This window comes from Bos javanicus, chromosome 17 (assembly GCF_032452875.1).
Source record: "Bos javanicus breed banteng chromosome 17, ARS-OSU_banteng_1.0, whole genome shotgun sequence".
NCBI lineage: Eukaryota > Metazoa > Chordata > Mammalia > Artiodactyla > Bovidae > Bos > Bos javanicus.
Window position 1 is genome coordinate 49,389,569 of NC_083884.1, and position 17,681 is coordinate 49,407,249.

The following is a 17,681-nucleotide window of genomic DNA, read 5'->3' on the forward strand; positions in this document are numbered from 1 at the left end:
TGCCCTCTGTGCCCTTGAGCCATGGGGCTCAAAATAATGGGACCACAGAGCTGGAGCATACCTGCCTTTGTGAAGGGGAAGCCTGGCTCTGGAGTAATTTGCTATCATAGGGTGCCTCTTCTCCAGCAAATGGAACCCGCCTCCTCTGAAAATTGGACCTCCCTCCTGCCCTCAGAAACCTGGGCCTCTCTTTTCAGCCCTCTATCCTTGCTTGCCTTCTCTTCCTAATACTCCTAAACAAAAATCATAAGAACTAGTATGTGTTAGCACTTACAATATGCCAGGTTCTGGTTTAAGCAACTTTTCCTGGATGAATCCATTGGGTCTTCCTGAGTCACCTGATTCCTCATGCAGTACTCCCCCTAGAGTCCCTTTAAACTTCAGAAGGAGGCTAATTCTTTACTGAACAGGAGGCAAGATCTATATTAGTCTCCCCATTTTGCAGATGAGTAAACTGATGCACAGTGAGATGAACCATGAGTTAGTTGCTGAGTAGGGGATTAACTCCAGATCATCTAAGTTCTGATTTGGTACTCTTTCCAATGCACCTGAGGTCTCCCCATTCTTTCAGTTCCATGGAACAAAGGCATGTGGTGCCAGCTGGGCATTTTTTTTTTTTAATTTTTTGCTGCAAGAACAGAAACCTAACCTAAACTATTTGGAACTGTATGGGTTCTTACTACTGAATATTCAAGAGGTTGGCTACCCCTCAGCCTGGCTGGATCCTGGGGCTCAAACAAAGATACAAAGAGGTAGACTTTCCTTTCACCTCCGTTCACCTTTCTTGTCTTCTCAGCTGGCTTTACTCTCTAGTGGGGTGGCCCTAGATGATGGGCCATGAGGATTCCAGATAGGCATCCTACCAGCTTACCTGTCTCAGGAGACAGAACTCTGTTGCCCAGCAACTGGATCACAAGTCTCCTCTTCCGACATCTGAGATTCCCATTGAAGTAATCAACAGTAGATGACGGATTAGAATTATCTAAGTGGGGTTCCAGTTTGCTCCGCAAATCAAATGCTATTGAATGTGATAAACTTATGGATTTCACACCTCGCAACGAAATGGTTTATTTAGGCCTTACTGCAGAGAAGGGAATAGCCAGTGGTGGCTACAGATTAATGGAACTTCTTAACATTATGTGAAGGAAGAGAAACTGGGAGTTTTCAAGAAAAGAAAATGCCAATTTCACTGCTTGCACCAGCCAGAGGCAGCCTGAAGGAGACGGAAGCAGGGGAGTGAGGGCCACCCCAAACGCTTGGCTTCTGTCTCTCCCATCACCTTCTTCCCTGGGCTCACAGGGTCCCAGGATCAGCCCCACCTTGCTGAAGATTTACCCGGGGAAATACCCACTCCCCGAGAATTTCATTAGGAGTAAAAGAGAAACAGCGTCTTCTTGCTCCTGAAATTGTTCACGTAGATTACAAATGTGCATGTGAAGTAACTCACAGGGCAAGTGCATTCACTCGGATCAGATCCTCCAGGCACCCCAGTCCACACTGGGCAACCCTTCTTCCCCGAGACTTTCCATTGCTTGCAGGCGTGCAGATGTCATAGCAAAGGGCACAGAGCAAAATACAGTGCTCCCGAAGACGTGGGGCATGTTGTGAAGACTTTTCATTTTTTTTTTTTTTCCTACAGCTCTAAGTGTTTGCCTGTCATTAGCAGCAGCAGCAGCAGAGCAGCAGCATAAACCATTCAGCCTTTGTATGGGTAACAATGTATTGTCTTTAAAGGGTGGGGCCTTTCCAGAGGCCTTTCCAGACCTCACATCCTCTTGCAAAGGATCTCCTTCATCCCTCTCCAGAAGAGAAGAGCAAACACAGGAAGAAGCACCTGGTGCAGAGCCCCAGTTCCTATTTCATGGATGTGAAATACCCAGGATGCTATTAGTCACCACCGTCTTTAGCCACGCAGAAACAGTAGTTTTGTGTGTTGGCTGCTGTGCTGTGCTCTGCCAGTCTACAGGAGGAAGAGCAAAGCTTACAGAAGAACGTTCCTTCAGACGAAGCAGCACTAAAAGTACCCTGTGTCAAGATGAATAGGAAACCCTCCCAATAAACATGTGTTGGATTTTTTAAAAAGGGTGGGGAATTTCCTGGCCTTTGGAAAGATGGGTTATTTCTTCTCTCGGATGCAGGTAGGTCCTTCTAGCTTTCTCAATATGCTTGTTTTATATATTTTATTTGAGTTTGGCTGAAGACTCTCTGTGTTTGGCTTTTTTTCTTTAAAAGCCATCTTTATCCAATCCTGGGATCTCTTGTCACTAATAGGTGTTCTGTGAGAAGCCTTTAGGGCCGGTGGAGGTTAGGGTTATGTCTCCTGATTCGAGTGATCCATTCCAAACCCTTCATCATTCCCTTCCTACCTGATGCATCATAATTCTGTTGCTCTTTTGCATGACGATCCCAGATGACTCTTCTTTCTATGAGCAGGGCCATGAGTGGAGGTGACATCCTGAATGTATCACAACAGGGTCGACCCAAGAACGAAGCTGGCATCCGAGATGGCAGAGCCAGAAGAGGGCATGAAGATGTCGTTTTAAAGTAGCCAGCCCAGGTGCCCTTTTATTAATGGGGTAATAAATTGCAGCATCCGACAAGCCAGGTCAGAGGAGCTTCCTGAGGCTGGAGCGGTCCGTACGTTGTGCTGGAAAGGATGCGGGACCTCTACACCTGCTGGAACGTCTCTGCCTTGCTGCCCGCAGGCGGTGACTTTGAACACGTCACCTGACCTCTTTAGCTTGCCTCTCAGAATGAGAACATCACCAGAGACAGTCTCACGGACATCATGATCCCTGATGCTTACTTTCCTTTGGTTTAATTTATTTGGGCCTAGGGAATTAAGGAACTAGGTGTTCCCAGCAGCCATGCTGTTTTATGGCCATCGCCTGGAGGGAGCAGAGGGAAAGAAGGAACAGCTGGTGGGTGTGTGCTGGGCCCTTTTAACAAAGCATCTCATGAAATCCAGCTCAGCAGTCCCACCGACGCTATGCTAGTACTCTTTGCATTTTATAGTTGGCACTACCAAGGCCCAGAGAGGTTGAGTCACTTGCCCAGGGTCACACAGCTGGATGGTGACAGAGGTGGGCTTTGAGTCCTGGTTTCTCCAAATCCCAATGCCCTTGATTTTGCTATTTCTCTCTCTCAGGGAGAGGAAGAAGAATCACCCTCTCTAAGACCTTCATGGAAATGTTTTGTTGTTTTTTTTGTGGGGGGGTATTTTTACTTTAATTGAAGTATAGTTGATTTACAATGCTGGGTTAACTTTTACTGTACAGTAAAGTGATTCAGGCATACATACATATCCCTTTACCCATTCTTTTCCATTATGGATTATCATGGGATATTGAATATAGCTCCCTATGCTATACAGTAGGACCTTGTTGTTTATCTAGTCTATATTTAGTTGTTTGAATCTGCTAATCCCAAACTCCACGGAAGGAAGTTTTACATACCAGATTTTCAGATTTCACTAGATTTGTATATTTTGGGGGCTTCCCAGGTGGCTCTAGTGGTAAAGAACCAGGCTGCCAGTGCAGGAGATACAAGAAACATGTGTTCAGTCCCTAGGTTTGGAAGATCTCTTGGAGAAGGGAATGGCAACCCACTCCAGCCTTCTTGCCTGGAGAATCCCATGGACAGAGGAGCCTGGTGGGCTACAGTCCATGAGATCACAAAGAATCGGACACGACTGAAGCAACTTAGTTGCTTAGTTTTTCCACATCTAGAACCACTGTAAAACCAAGACGGTCAGGTTGAACAGAGAATTAAACCAGCAGAGGCTTCAACATCCGGCTAGTCTTATGGCCACGTCCAGTTTTTCTTCTGCAGCAGGGTGAGCCCAAAGTTGGCCTTCTAGCAACCTTTCTTCTGGGTGAGCCCAAAGTTGGCCATGAGGAAAGCAAATGACAGAAAAGCCTCTTAGCAACCTCTGGCTTCTTTCTTGGAGATTTGCCTTCATCTCATAACTTCTTATCAGCACTGAATTCAATGAGGTCCTTCAGCTGTCCAGTCGACTTTGCCAGACAATGCAATTCATAAGCCATGGAGATTCAACTCATGGCTTCATTAATTTGATCAGGGAAATAAAAAAGTATTTTATTGGTGCTTTTTAGGTGGGCTCCTTTGTTCTTATCACTAAAAGGGAGGTTTTAGGGACTTCCCTGGAGGTCCAGTGGTAAAGACTTCAAATTAGGAGGGGAGGGTTCAATCCCTGGTCAGGGAACTAAGATCCCATGTTTGGCAGCCAAAATACCAAAACCTAGAACAGAGGCAATATTGTAACAAATCCAATAAAGATTTTGAAAATAGTCCACATTAAAAAAAAAAAAAACTTTAAAAGTCAAGTGTGGGAGGGCTTTAGCATAAGCACACAGTCATTGGATATACGGATTTAACCTGCCTGGATCTTACATTTGATCACATTTAATTTTCTTTGTTCATGTTAACTATGATCAAAAAGCCTTGTAACACAGTAGACAGAATCAAAATGGAAATCATGACAGTCTACGACGATGCCTAACCACATACTCTGCTCCAGGAGACTCATCCTTTTGGGACTCCAGGACAGGTGGTGGCTTCTGTTCTCACAGGTAAAGAAGAGCGTCTTTAAGATCCCAATTGTTCTGAAACAATTTCTCCCAACAGTGCAAGGTGAATGACTGCTTCAAAGGTATAAGGTCATGGGCTCTGTCAAAAGACCAGAGATTCCTCTTTGAGGACATAAACAAATGCAAAGGTGAAAAAGTCTTTGCACCAATGAGAAAGGGAAGTTCTTGTTGAACCAATATGCTGAGGCTGCTTTATGAAATAAAAATCAGATCAAGCTCCGTTTTACAGATTTGGCTGGGGAGCCTGAGAGAATTACATTACCTGTCTGACCTCGTTAGGCTCCTTGCTAGCAGATGCATAGAACAAGATGATGCAATTTGCTGTGGGGGTTGGTGCTCTGAATTCAGATGTGCAGTGGGCAGACGCAGGAGGGGACAAGAAGATGAGTCTGTAACTTGGGCTGGACTTAGCCAACTGTGGAAACTGGTGACCTGGAGAAAGTCTCCCCCTCCCACTCCCACCCCCCCTCCCCCCGCCCCCGACTATGTGCTCCATCGCCGAGGGCACTGGAGTTCAGGAAGGCTGAAGGAGAAACAGGTCTGGAAGCTGCCCTCACTACCTACTCCATCCCTGATCAGGAAAACACAGGAGAACTTTGGGTGGATTAGATCACCTACAGAAAGCAGAAAGGGCCAATTCTGGTAGGTCAGAGAGGATTGAGTTGGGAGGTGGAGAATTAACAGAACACTTTATCAGCTGTAGCTTAAAGCAAAGCAGAGTTTTTTTTAATCATGTAATAAAAGTCAAGAGATAGGGATTTCAGATGTTATGCAGTGGTTTGATTTTGTCACATAGACCCAGGATCTATTTTTCTGCCACCTCCATTTGCATTTGGCTGTATCATGGTTGCAAAATGGCTGCTTTGCCTCCAGACATCATGACTGTATCCCAGGCAGGAGGAAGAAAGGAAGGGAAGAAAGCAAAAGACCTTCTGTGGCAAGCATAATTCTAAGATAATGCTCAAAGATTTCCAGCCCTAATCCCAGACAGTCAATATGAAGAGATATCTGCCTGTGATCTTTACACGATAAATGGAATTTTGCAGATGTAATCAGGATGTAAAATCAGTTGACTTTGCCTTCCTCCAAAGGGAGGTTATCTTGGTGGGTGTAATCTAATCGAATGGGGTCTGTCTCTAGGAACCGAGCACGAAGGACTCTGGGAGGACAGCCAGCCAGGAGAATAAGACCTCAGTCCCGCAACTGCACAAAATGGAATTCCAAAGACCCGGATGAGCTTGCAGGCAGGCGATTCCCTAGATCCTCAAGGTAAGAGCCCAGACGCTGACACGTTGATTTCAGCCACGTGAGACCCTCTGCAGGGAACCTAGTTGAGCTCACCTGGACATGTGATCTCCAGAACTGGGAGCCAACAGGTAGGTACTGTTTTAAGTTGCTGTGTTTATGGTAATTACTGAGGTGGCTCAGGCTTACAGTTGCAATAGAAACTTAATATACCTTCCTAGGAAGTTTGGCCTTTTTATTTGGGATGGGAGGTCCTCCCCAGCAGACAGCTAACTAGACTGTGGGTCATGGGCCCACCAGTGAACACACCTGGGGGTGAAACCACTGCGATGTCTCAGGCTGACTTTACTAGGCTGTGCAAACGAGGGAGATAGGAGAGAGGAAGGTCTTTGCCAAGCTGGCCACTGCCTAGTATACAGTGGATCTAATTGTTTCACCAGTGGGCCTGGCTTCCAAGAGAAGGTAGGAAGGAGGGGGTGTGTGAAAGCAGCTCTTGGTGAAGAAGGAAAGAAGTAGAATTGACCCCCGACTCCCACCTTGCTTGGCCATAGTTTCACCCCATGTGTGTGGACCCCGTGCAATCTGGTGTGCACGTGGGCGCTGAGCAGTCCTCATCCCTGCAGCATCCTTCGTCTCTGGACAGTAGGAGTGCCTGGGGCAGGTTACAGGAGCCACACCTCTGGCCCTTCTGAACCGTGTGCCAGGCTATGGCCACGTGGCACAACCGGAAGCAGCACATTGGGGTCCACCCTCGAGAGCTGAGGCAGAGCCCAAACTCGATTGAGGGAAAATTCTAGACATCTGCTGGGGGAGTGTTCTTTGTCCTCATCGACTGGATATGAGTAGGGCTGGGGGAAGGAGAGATTGTGGGAAGGAGTGGCTGCAGCAGTAGGAAGGGGTGAAGCGGCTGGGTAGGGCCCCCATTGGAGGAGAGACCCTAAGTCAGCCACAGTGACTTAAAGTTGAGCTGGGCCGAGTGGGGACCCCCTGCCTGTGGCTGTGTCACCAGTGGATGTCCCCTGACCCGATGACCTCAGCTGCAGATGAACACCATGAACATATGTGGAGGGTTTGGATATGTCCTTCTGGGGGTGAAGAGAAAACTCCACCTTCTGACCAAGGTGGAAATTCACAGGAGCCTGGATGGGGCAGCCACACCTTCCCATACCTCCATCTCCTGGATGGGGGGTAGATTTCACCCACTTGGAAAAACCATGATGGTGTCACTTGCAGTAGTTACTTAACAGTGTTGTTTTAAGACTGCCCTCGTAGCTCAGTTGGTAAAGAATCTGCCTGCAATGCAGGAGACTTGGGTTAGGTCCCTGGGTCGGGAAGATCCGCTTGAGAAGGAAATGGCTACCCGCTCCATTTATTCTTGCCTGGAAATCCCATGGACAGAGGAGCCTGGCGGGCTACTGTCCATGGGGTCGCAAGAGTCAGATATGACTTAGTGAGTAAACTGCCACCAATGCTATTTTAAGGATCTAATTGGAAAGGAGACATGAAAATTCACAGAGAAGTTACAAGTGCTGTTCACATCTGAGATCTCTAGTAAGGAATCACTTTTCAGAAATGCTTTCTTTTTCTGTAATGGATGAAATAGTTATAGTTGGAGGAGGTCCCGCAGAGGACATGACCTCTGGTTGACCTGTGAGCTCATCCCGGGCATCAGAGGTCCCTCACCACCCCCCTGTCCTTGGGATGGCTGCTCTGCCCTTTCCTGCCACCCCTAGTGCCCATTGTGGGAGCTATTTTAAGGATGCATCTTGAAAGAGCAGGTGTGGAGACCCTGGGATGCCGTGGGTACCTGAATCCCAAGAAGGTCTCTCTATAAACTCTTAAGATGCCGCAGTTGGGCAGGCAGTGACCTCCTGGTCCTGGGGCAACTAAGACCAGCCCTGGAGGGAAGTCACCTGCTTATTAAACCTGCCACCTCCCCATCTGCAGAGGCTGTCTTCCTTCTGTCTCTCCCTGCCCGCTGGGTTCTGGAGCTGGTTTAGGATTCCACCTAGGAATTCCCTGGGTGTGTGAAACCAGAAAGAGTGGTGTTGGGAAGATCAGGCAACTTTAGTGAGTGTAGAAATTGTTGTTCAGTCACTCAGTCATGCCGGACTCTGTGACCTCCATGGACTGCAGCACACCAGGCTTCCCTGTCCCTCACCACCTCTTGGAGTTTGCTCAAATTTGTGTCCATTGAGTTGGTGATGCCATCCAACCATCTCATCCTCTGTCATCCCCTTCTCCTCCTGCCCTCAATCTTTCCCTGCTTCAGGGTCTTTTCTAATGAGTTGGCTCTTTGCATCAGCTGGCCACAATATTGGAGCTTCAGCTTCAGCGTCAGTCCTTCCAGTGAATATTCAAGGTTTATTGCCTTTAGGATAGATTGGTTTTCATCTTGGGGGTTATCATCGATATACCTTAAAGCAGGGTTATTTCTCAAATACATCCAACAGCTATTGTAAAATATTATGAATTTTTGTAGTCAACCTTCTGATTGGACAATAAACAAAGACTCTTGTGTTTGCAGTTCCTGGAGGTTGGTGAAGGAGTTTTAATTGGATGAGAATTTTTATGATTGCCAACAAGTTCAAAACATATGCCCGTTTTTAGGCTAGCTCTAATCCTGAGTGATCAGATAGGGTATCAGCAGGAGGCAAGAAGGTATGGAAGAATGCTAGGAATTCAGACAAGCTATAAAACATTCCAGAAACCAATAAGAACCTCAGATATAACCAAAATTGGACAAGAAAATTTCCAGGTTGACAGCAACTTTGTACCTTTCCCCCAAGAAATGAAAATTAACTTTATGCCAAGTCCTAAATCTTTGAGATGGCATTGCAAATGTTGCATTTTGTTCCCCTGCCACATAATACTAGGACCTGAGTCGCCTGCTTGAACATAGACCCCTTGAAGGCAGGGACCGTGTCTATCTTGTTCACTTTTGCATCCTCAGCACTTACTATGGTGTTTGGCACAACTTACACACTTCAATAAATATTTGTTGAAGAATATATGAATGAAACAGTCCCCATATCAGAAACTAACCTCAGGTCTAGAGACAACCACTTTGTGGAGTCAAATAGAACAAGTGTCAGGCATTATGGAGCAGTGAGGACTGTGGCAAATTGATAAGTGGGTTAAAAGACAGGCAGTATTCAACCCTAGCCAATTGTTGCCATGTACCAGTGAAGGCCTGGGGTAGCTGAACCCACTGAGTTTTATGTAAAATGTCTTAATGCATGAGTGTTGGCCACTAATTTGATGTCTTTAAAACGTGAAACAGCTTTGAAGAAAATCTTTGGGACAATGAGTTTTTTCTGACTCTTTGACTTTGTGATCTTTGTCCCAAAGAAACAAACAGAACCCCATGGAAAACACTGCCTAAAAATACTCATAGAAAACTTGTCAGCAAGTTACTCTTCCCATTTGCGTATTATAGCTAGCATATATGTGTTGTGTCTAACTCTCTTGACCCCATGGGATTTTCCAGGCAAGAATACTGTAGTGGGTTGCCATTTCCTTCTCCCAGGGATTTTCCCAACCCAGGAATCAAACCCATGGCTCCTGCTGCATCTCCAGCATTGCAGGCGTGTTCTTTACCCCTGAACCACGAGGGAAGCCCTAACATGGAAGGGTGTAAAATTCTAAAACTCCTTGGCATGAGAGTGGACAAACTTGTAGATTCTAAGAAGCACTGATCTTTCCTGCAATTAAAATGTGAATAAGGGGATGTGATGAATTGGGAGATTGGCACTGACATATATGCACTATGGATACTATGTATGAAATAGAGAACTAACAAGAACCTACTGTATAGCACTGGGAACTCTACTTTATCCTCTGTGGTGACCTGAATGGGAAGGAAATCCAAAACAGAGGGGATATGTGTATACATAAGCCTGATTCATTTTGCTATATAGCAGAAACCAACAACACTGTAAAGCAACTATACTCCAAGAGGAAAAAAAAGTGAGTGACAAATGTCCTGAAACCATACTTGGAAGATGCGTTGGTTTGGGCTCTATAAGGAAGCGAGGCTGCCTGAGATATTGTCATAAATGAAAAGCAGATGCACTCTGGAATCAGGGGAAAACAGAAGCAGAGAGTGACTGGGGTCTTTCTGCAGACGTGGCCCTGCTGTCAGCCCAGGCCGCCCTCCCTCCTGGGCTTGGCTGGTGTCAGATCTCAGAGGTACTGATGCTTGGAAAAGAAGCCTTTCTTGGGAGCTCATCACATAAGTCTCCCTAAGAAACAAAATGCTCTTCATCATTGTCACCCATGGAGAACAAGATTTTGGTATGCTTTGTGGAAAATATAGACACTTTACAAAGAGATTTTGTATGCTATTTGTCAGTTAGGTTCTGCATCAGTGTCCTGAAGTGGCTGCAATAAATTACCACAAACTGAGCGGCTTAAAACACAGAGATTTATCCCCTCAGGGTTCTCAAGGCCAGAAGTCCATGATCAAGGTGTCTGCAGGGTCGTGCTCCCTCTGAAGGCTCTACGGAAGAGTTTTTCTTGCCTCTTCCAGCTTCTGGGGGCCCCTAAGCATTCCTTGGTCTTAGGCACATCACTCCATCTCTGCCTCTGTCCTCACACTGCACTTTCCCTTGGGTGTCTCTGGGCATCCTTTTCTGTCTCTTAAAAGAATATTCTTACTGGATTTAAGGCCACTCTTATCCAGTGTGATTTCCTTTCCAGCCTTACCTTAATTACATCTGCAAAGGTCTTATTTCCAAATAAGATTATGTTCTGAAGTTCTGGGGATTCCCAGGTGGTTCAGTGATCAAGAATCTGCCTGCCAGTGCAGGAGCTGCAGGAGATGTGGGTTCCATCCCTGGGTTGGGAAGACCCCCTGGAGAAGGAAATGGCAACCCACTGCAGTATTCTTGCCTGGAGAATCCCATGGACAGAGGAGCCTGGTGGGCTACAGTCCATAGGGTCACAAAGAGTCAGAGGCAACTGAGTGACTGAGCACACACACACAGGGATAAGGCATTAGATAAGCACTGGGCTAGATGCTGCAGCCCAGCCAGGGAGACCTCACAGGGAAGGAGCTGGGGACCATACTGGCGCTGCCTCCATCCCCACTCTCGTGCCCTTGAGTCAAGGTGAGTTGGTTGCAGAGGAGACAACCTCCTGGGGCACAGAACTGGGAGGACCTGTAGGGAAAATGAAGAGACCACTCACCTCCCCAGGTCAGAATCAGTTGAGAGGCAAACACAAGAGCCAAAATAAAGAGAAAAATCCTTGGGCTCTGTTACTGGAAAGGTGAGCTTGGAAGATGAGGCCTGTGGTAACAGAGATCAGAGGAGAGGAGGCTCTGAAGGGAGCAGGGCCAGGGCTGGACTCCTCCTGGCTCCATCTAAGAACTCACTCCTTCTCCATGGGCAGGAGTCAGGGAGAGGCAAAGGTGTAAGTTACCTCCCAGCCCTCATGAAGGATGGGCTGAGAAAGACACTCCATTCCCTCTGTCAAAATGGGAGTTGGGAGAGTTAAGGAGCCTCCTTGTTAAGGCAAAATTTAAAAATTTTGTAGAGCAGGAGTTGGCCAAGTACAGCCCTGGGCCAAACCTGGCCCTCCATTTGTTTTTGTCAATAAAATTTTATTAGAACACAATCATGTCCATCCATTGACATCTCATCCCTGGCTCCTTTCCTGCCACAAAGGCAGAGCAGAATAGTTGTGACAGACCATGTTTCCTGCACAGCTAAACGTACTATCTGCCTTTTGGAAATGTTTTCCAACCCCTAGTGCATAGGATTTGAAAAGTCCTTTCAGTTGCTACCCAGATATAGAATAGAGTGCTCAGGGCTGTGAGATGGTAATTTAGGAAAGGCTTCCTGGAGGTCAGGCCACCTGAGGGGACAGGACAGTTACAGTTCCTGCCCTTATCTGGGGACAGAAGAGAAGACAGAATCACCCTCATTCTAGAAATTGTCGTTTCTCTCCCTCTGCTCATCTTAACAGAGAGGATATAGTCAAATTAGTGCAAGTGCAAGTTCAATGTATATTTAGTGCAAATCGACTTTTTTTCCCTTCTTTTTCTCTTTTTAAATTGAAGTGTAGTTGATTTACAATGCTGTGTTAATTACAGCTGAGTGATTACAGCAGAGTGATTCAGGGATAAATATATGTACATTTAAAAATATTCTTTTCCATTATGGTCTCTCATAGGATATTAAATATAGTTCTCTGTGCTATACAGTAGGAACCTTGTTGTTTATTCATTCTACATATAAAAGCTCACAACTTGCTAACCCATCCTCCCACTCCATCCCTCCCCCAACTCTTAACTTTCTGTTAACATTTTGTTTAAAGAAAACCATGAAGACAATCATTCATATAGAAAGTAAGAATGAATGAACTGTGAATGAGGAAGAAACCAGTATACTGAACAGGTCACGGGGAAGGAAGGAGAGGGCCCCCGTACAGACCCAAGTCAGTCCCAGCCGTGGGCTCCCTTGTAAACACATGAATCGTTCTTGTAGGCCATCATGAGTGGAAAATTCTGTTCCTTGTGGCCAAACATGTTCTTACCATGTACATAGCTTGAATACTTATAATAATATGACACCAAAGTATTAAGAAAGATACACATAGGCAAAGAATCAGAAAGGAAATAATCTAAAAATATTCCAAGTGATGGGACCATAGGCAATTGTTTTCACTCTTTCCTTCGAATTCTTCCTAGTGACATATATTTCTTTTATAATCCCCCTAAAAAGAAAATAGATGTTATTTAAGGTCATGTTGCTTGTCAACCTACAAAACTAGCCAGCTCTTTGGAAAAGCAGCCTTTCCACAGAGAGTATTTATACTTTATTATTATTTTTTTTCTTAGTTCCCTGATCAGGGATTGAACCTGTGTCCCTGCAGTGGGAACATGGAGTCTTAAGCACTGAACCATCAAGGTAGTCTCCACAGAGGGTTATTTAGACTAGGATGGCCCCAGTGTCTTGTCCTCAGAAGCCACCTCTCCAGGGACAGCTACAGCTGACAGAGCTAGGATTCAAAGGGCTATTTCACCAGTGAGGAGAAGGAGGCCGTGCCACTTGCCTGAAATTTCTAGAAGCATTTCAGACAGGCTGAATGCTGCCTGTTCATTTGAAATGGTTAACAATGTGGCAGAATTTTTCCCCTTCTTTGGTTTTCCGAATGCATGCACTCGAATTTGGTTACTTGTTTTCAAAGTCTCCAATGTTTCCCCTCTTACTCCTGAGAGAGATGGAGAAACTCAGCCCAAAGCATTGTGTTGGAGGACTCCAGTGTGCCGTAGCCCATGCAGGATGAGGACTCCAGCCAGGTGTGAACAGAAGTGGAAAAGGAGTTCATTACCACAAGTGCTGGGATCATTCTCCCCTCCAGAAGGGCCCTGAGCCATGCAACCAGATTAGAAAACAAATTTCTCCTTTCAATGCTTGAAGGGGAAAAAAGAAAGATAAAAAAAAAAAAGGAGGAAAGAACCATATTCACTTTCTTAAACACAGGGTCATTTTGCTCCTGTGATTGTATTGTCTTGACCCTTCTGTCTAGGAGTGTTGGGTGTTTGGGGCCTGTGTGGAGACACCAGCTGGTCCAGCAATTTTATCTTATCTTACATTTTTGGGCCCAGCATTTTAATTTTGTTTATTTTTGGGGCTGCACAACGTGGCACACGGTTACCCAACCAGGAATCGAACCCATGCCCACTGCACTGGAAGCTAGGAGTCTTAACCCCTGGACCACCAGGGAAATCAGGTCCATCATTTGTACTTTTTCAGTTCAGTTCAGTTGCCCAGTTGTGTCCAATTCTTTGAGACACCACGAATCGCAGCACGCCAGGCCTCACTGTCTATCACCAACTCCCGGAGTTCACCCACACTCATGTGCATCAAGTCAGTGATGCCATCCAGCCATCTCATCCTCCGTTGTTTTACTTTTTACTTTATGTTAATTTTTTTTAAGTTTATGTATGTATTTATTTTTGGCTGTGCTGGGTCTTCCCTGCTGAGTGCGGGCTTTTCCCTAACTGTGGCTAGTGAAGGCCACTACCTAGTTCTGGTGTGCGGGCTTCTCACTGCAGTGGCTTCTCTTATTGTGGAGCACAGGCTCCATGGCACGCGGGCTTGTTTGCCCCACGGGCATGTGATTATCTTCCTGGATGGGGGATCAAACCGGTGAGCCTGCATTGGCTGGTGGAGTCTTAAGCACCGGACCACCAGGAAAGTCCAGGTGTATCATTTTTAAACCGTGATTGTGACCCATTGAAAGATCCTACCGTTGACTTAGTGTGCGCCCACCAGCATCATAAACATGAAATTTGTTGTTGTTTAGTTGCTAAGTCGTGTCTTGACTCTTTGACCCCATGGGCTGTGGCCCACCAGGCTCCTCTGTCCATGGGATTTCCCAGACGAGAATACTGGAGGGGGTTGCCATTTCCTTCTCCAGGAGATTGTTTCAACTCACTGATCAAACCTGTGTCTCCAGCATTGGCAGGTGGATTCTTTACTTCAGAGCCACCAGGGATGCCCATGAAAGAGAACCAAATAAAATAACAAATACCAGAGAACTGCTTCTGAACCCCCTCCCCTGGCTGTGTGTGTGGTCTGACCCCGTCTGGGGAGTCTGCAGTGGGAACTATTCCCCAGAGCTTCTAACAACCCACACTGAGCAGATAAACAGACATTAGGGGAGGTGCCACCAATGGAGAAAGCAGGTTCCCTGACAGATCCCCCCTCCCCCACTGCACACATGTGAGCACCGTGGGGATGTTAAGTAAACTCTGGGTGGCTGGATGGAAAACCACACTACAGGCTGCCAGTCCAGCAGCCCACAAATCCAGGGATAGAAGAGAACAGCTTTCCCAGTAATTAGACTGGAATTTCTCAGGATGTGCTCATGGGCTGGCTTTGGGTCATGACCATTTTGGCTGGGGTTGAGGGTCATGTTGAAATGAAGTAGGAGTCTATGGTCCTTCCCCCGCAACTCCCTGCCATGCCCTCAGCCTTTTTGTTTGTGGGAAAACTTTAACCAAAGAATAAGTTTAATCAGAGAAATGACAACATGCACAAACAAAGAAAAACAGTCAAAGGAGACCAAATAATAATAGTTTAGTCATTAAGCAAAGTCAAGAACTTTAGTTCCTTCTCAGGAGCTATATAGATAATATTCTGAGCCATGCCCTGTGAGCTGTCTTATAGATACTGAAACCCCACCGGGTGGCCTCAAGGAAATGCAAACAGACCATGGAACTGAAGAGTAACTGTACTTAAAACAACCAAGATGACGTTGGTCAGACCACCAGTGACCAATTTCAAGATGACTCTCAGAGCTGACTGTGCTGTTTCTGCATGTAGCCCCCTTCCTCCATCTATAAAAGCTCTTGCCCCCTGATTATAGGGGGTGGGAGGGGGGAGAGTTGGCCTTTGGACAGAGATCTGCCGTCCCCCTGCCATGCTTGCCAGCATCCAAAATAAAGCAAGCTTTCCCTTCCACAACCTGGCCTCTTTCATAGCTTTTGAGTGATGAGCAGCTGGACCTGGGATTGGTAACAGTATCAATACCTGGAAGTGATGGCAGCCTTAGCCTTCCAGCCCTCGTGGACTGACCATGGTTGGGGGCTGAGGGTGAGACAGTGGGGCAGGTTCTTAAAGAGAAATGGTGGGCAGCTGAAACCATCAGGTGTTCAGTGCAGCTCCAAGGTCAAGGACTCCGTCAGCAGCCCACACTACCTCCCCTTCTAGGTTGAGAAGCAGACACTTCCTCAAAAGTGTGCTGGGTGTCTTCCCTGGTGGCTTAGAGGCTAAGACTCCATGCTTCCAATGCAGGAGCCCTGGGTTCGAGCCCTGGTGAGGCAAGTAGATACCATATGCCGCAACTATGAGTTTGCATGCCGCAACTGAAGATCTGAGGTGCCTCAACTAAGAGCCAGTGCAGCCAAATAAATAAATATTAAAAAAAATAAAAGACGTGTGCTGGGGACAGTGGTTAGGACCCTTGGCATCTATAAGATTAGCTTCTGCTGAGAGTGGCTTCTTTCTGCCACTGTCCCTTTAATTATGCAGATATGAAGGGGTGGATCATGTACACATGAACAGACAAGAATAAATAGATTTTGCATGATGACTGTGAAAACGTTCTCGCCATGGTGCGGGTTTGGAAGCTGCCTTTATCCGGAACCACAGCTGCAGGGCAGCCGAAGAATCTTGTAATCAGATAACAAGGAGAAGTGATTTTTAACTCCCTCTTCCTTCTCGTCTTTTCTTCCCCTAACCAAGCCTCATCTTCCTTTATTAGAAAATAAGGATACACATACTCATACAGAGGGAAGGAGAAGAATAAAAAGAAGGCAAGCAGAGGAGGCAACGTGGGGGACAAGGAGAGCTTCAGGCAAGACTCTGGCCAAGACCACTTGAGGTTTGGACGCCATCTTGGCCCTTGACTCGCTGTAAAATTGGGGGGCAGGTTCCTTTATATCTCTGAACCTCAGTTGTCCCTTCTGTAAAATGGGGGTGACCGTAAGTCTGATCTCATAAACTTGCCATGAGGATTAATTGACTTGGAAAGAGGCAGTCCCTGATGGCCACTGAACAATGGAAACCACGAGATGGAGGAAGAAGGAACAGAGAAGAAGACAGAGGGAGAGGACCCTGGGGCAGGGAGGCGGCTCTAGCGGGGGACCCAGGTGTTTCTCTCCTGGGCTCACCCAGGGATGCGCACTTCAGCAGAAAAACATTTCAGCATTTCAGTCCCACAATCCAAGGAACAAGAAATCCAACTTTTGTTAAGTCCACGTATTTCTATTGGAAGGGACCATTAAGATCCCCATCTTTTCCCCTGGCATTTTGTCCACATTCCAAAGAGCCAGGAATAGCCAGGATAAGGCAGTATCGTGGGGCAACTCAGAGGGTAAATTCTGCCCAGGACCAAAACAGGGATCTGCTGCTCATTGCCGGTGTGACCTTGGCAAGTTACTGGCCTTCTCTGTCTTTGTCTCCTGGTTATGCAGTGGAGATAAGAAGATCTATCTCATTGCTATTGTGAGGATTAAAGGAGTTTGCATGGGGCCGTGAAGGCACAAGTCCAGGAAGTACCATTGATGGAGTACACTGAGAAAAGCAGAGACACCCCTGGGATCCCCTGGTGGCTCAGAGATAAAGAATCTGCCTGCCAGAGTGGGAGGCGTGGATTTGACTCCTGGTCCAGGAGAATCCCACGTACTTTAGAGCTACTGAGCCCACATGCCACAGCCCAGGAGCAGCAACTAAACTGAAGCCCACTCACCCTGGAGTCCGTGTTCCACACAAGGAGAAGCCACCCCAGGGAGAAACCCACACACCGCAACTAGTGAGTAGCCTCTGTTCGCACCAACTAGAGAAAAGCCCAAGCAGCAACGAAGACCCAGAACAGCCAAAAATAAATAAATAAGATTATATATTTAAAGAGGCAGAAACAGCTTCCTCCTTGTGGGGAGAACATGGCTCCCTTTCCTCCCCATCCAAGGTGCAGGAATCAGGGACTGGCTTTGCCAGAAGCCAGCTCCGATCACTCCACCACACCCACGTGAGTCTCTACAAGGCTCTGCAGGGAAAACAGCCCCCGTTTCCACATATATGAGTGGAATTATGATCATCTCAGGACATCCAAACTTTCCCCTCCACAGAGCTCTTCCCCACTGGGTGTCCCTGAACCTCAGATTCTCGGCAGGAAAGTCACGTATTAAGGTTAAATGCATCATCCGAAAAGAGTGATGTTAGTCTGTGTTTCACTTGGGAGAGAATAGAGAAACTATGAAAATGAGAAAGAGTTAGTGAACAGCAGAAAGCCCAGTGATGCCCTAGACCA

General features: G+C 46.6%; 1 pseudogene; it reads left to right on the plus strand.

Moving 5' to 3' along the window:
• The first annotated feature begins 837 nt into the window (after positions 1–837).
• On the plus strand, positions 838–2,117 carry LOC133228421 (small ribosomal subunit protein eS27-like; annotated as a pseudogene).
• Positions 2,118–17,681: the final 15,564 nt, after the last annotated feature.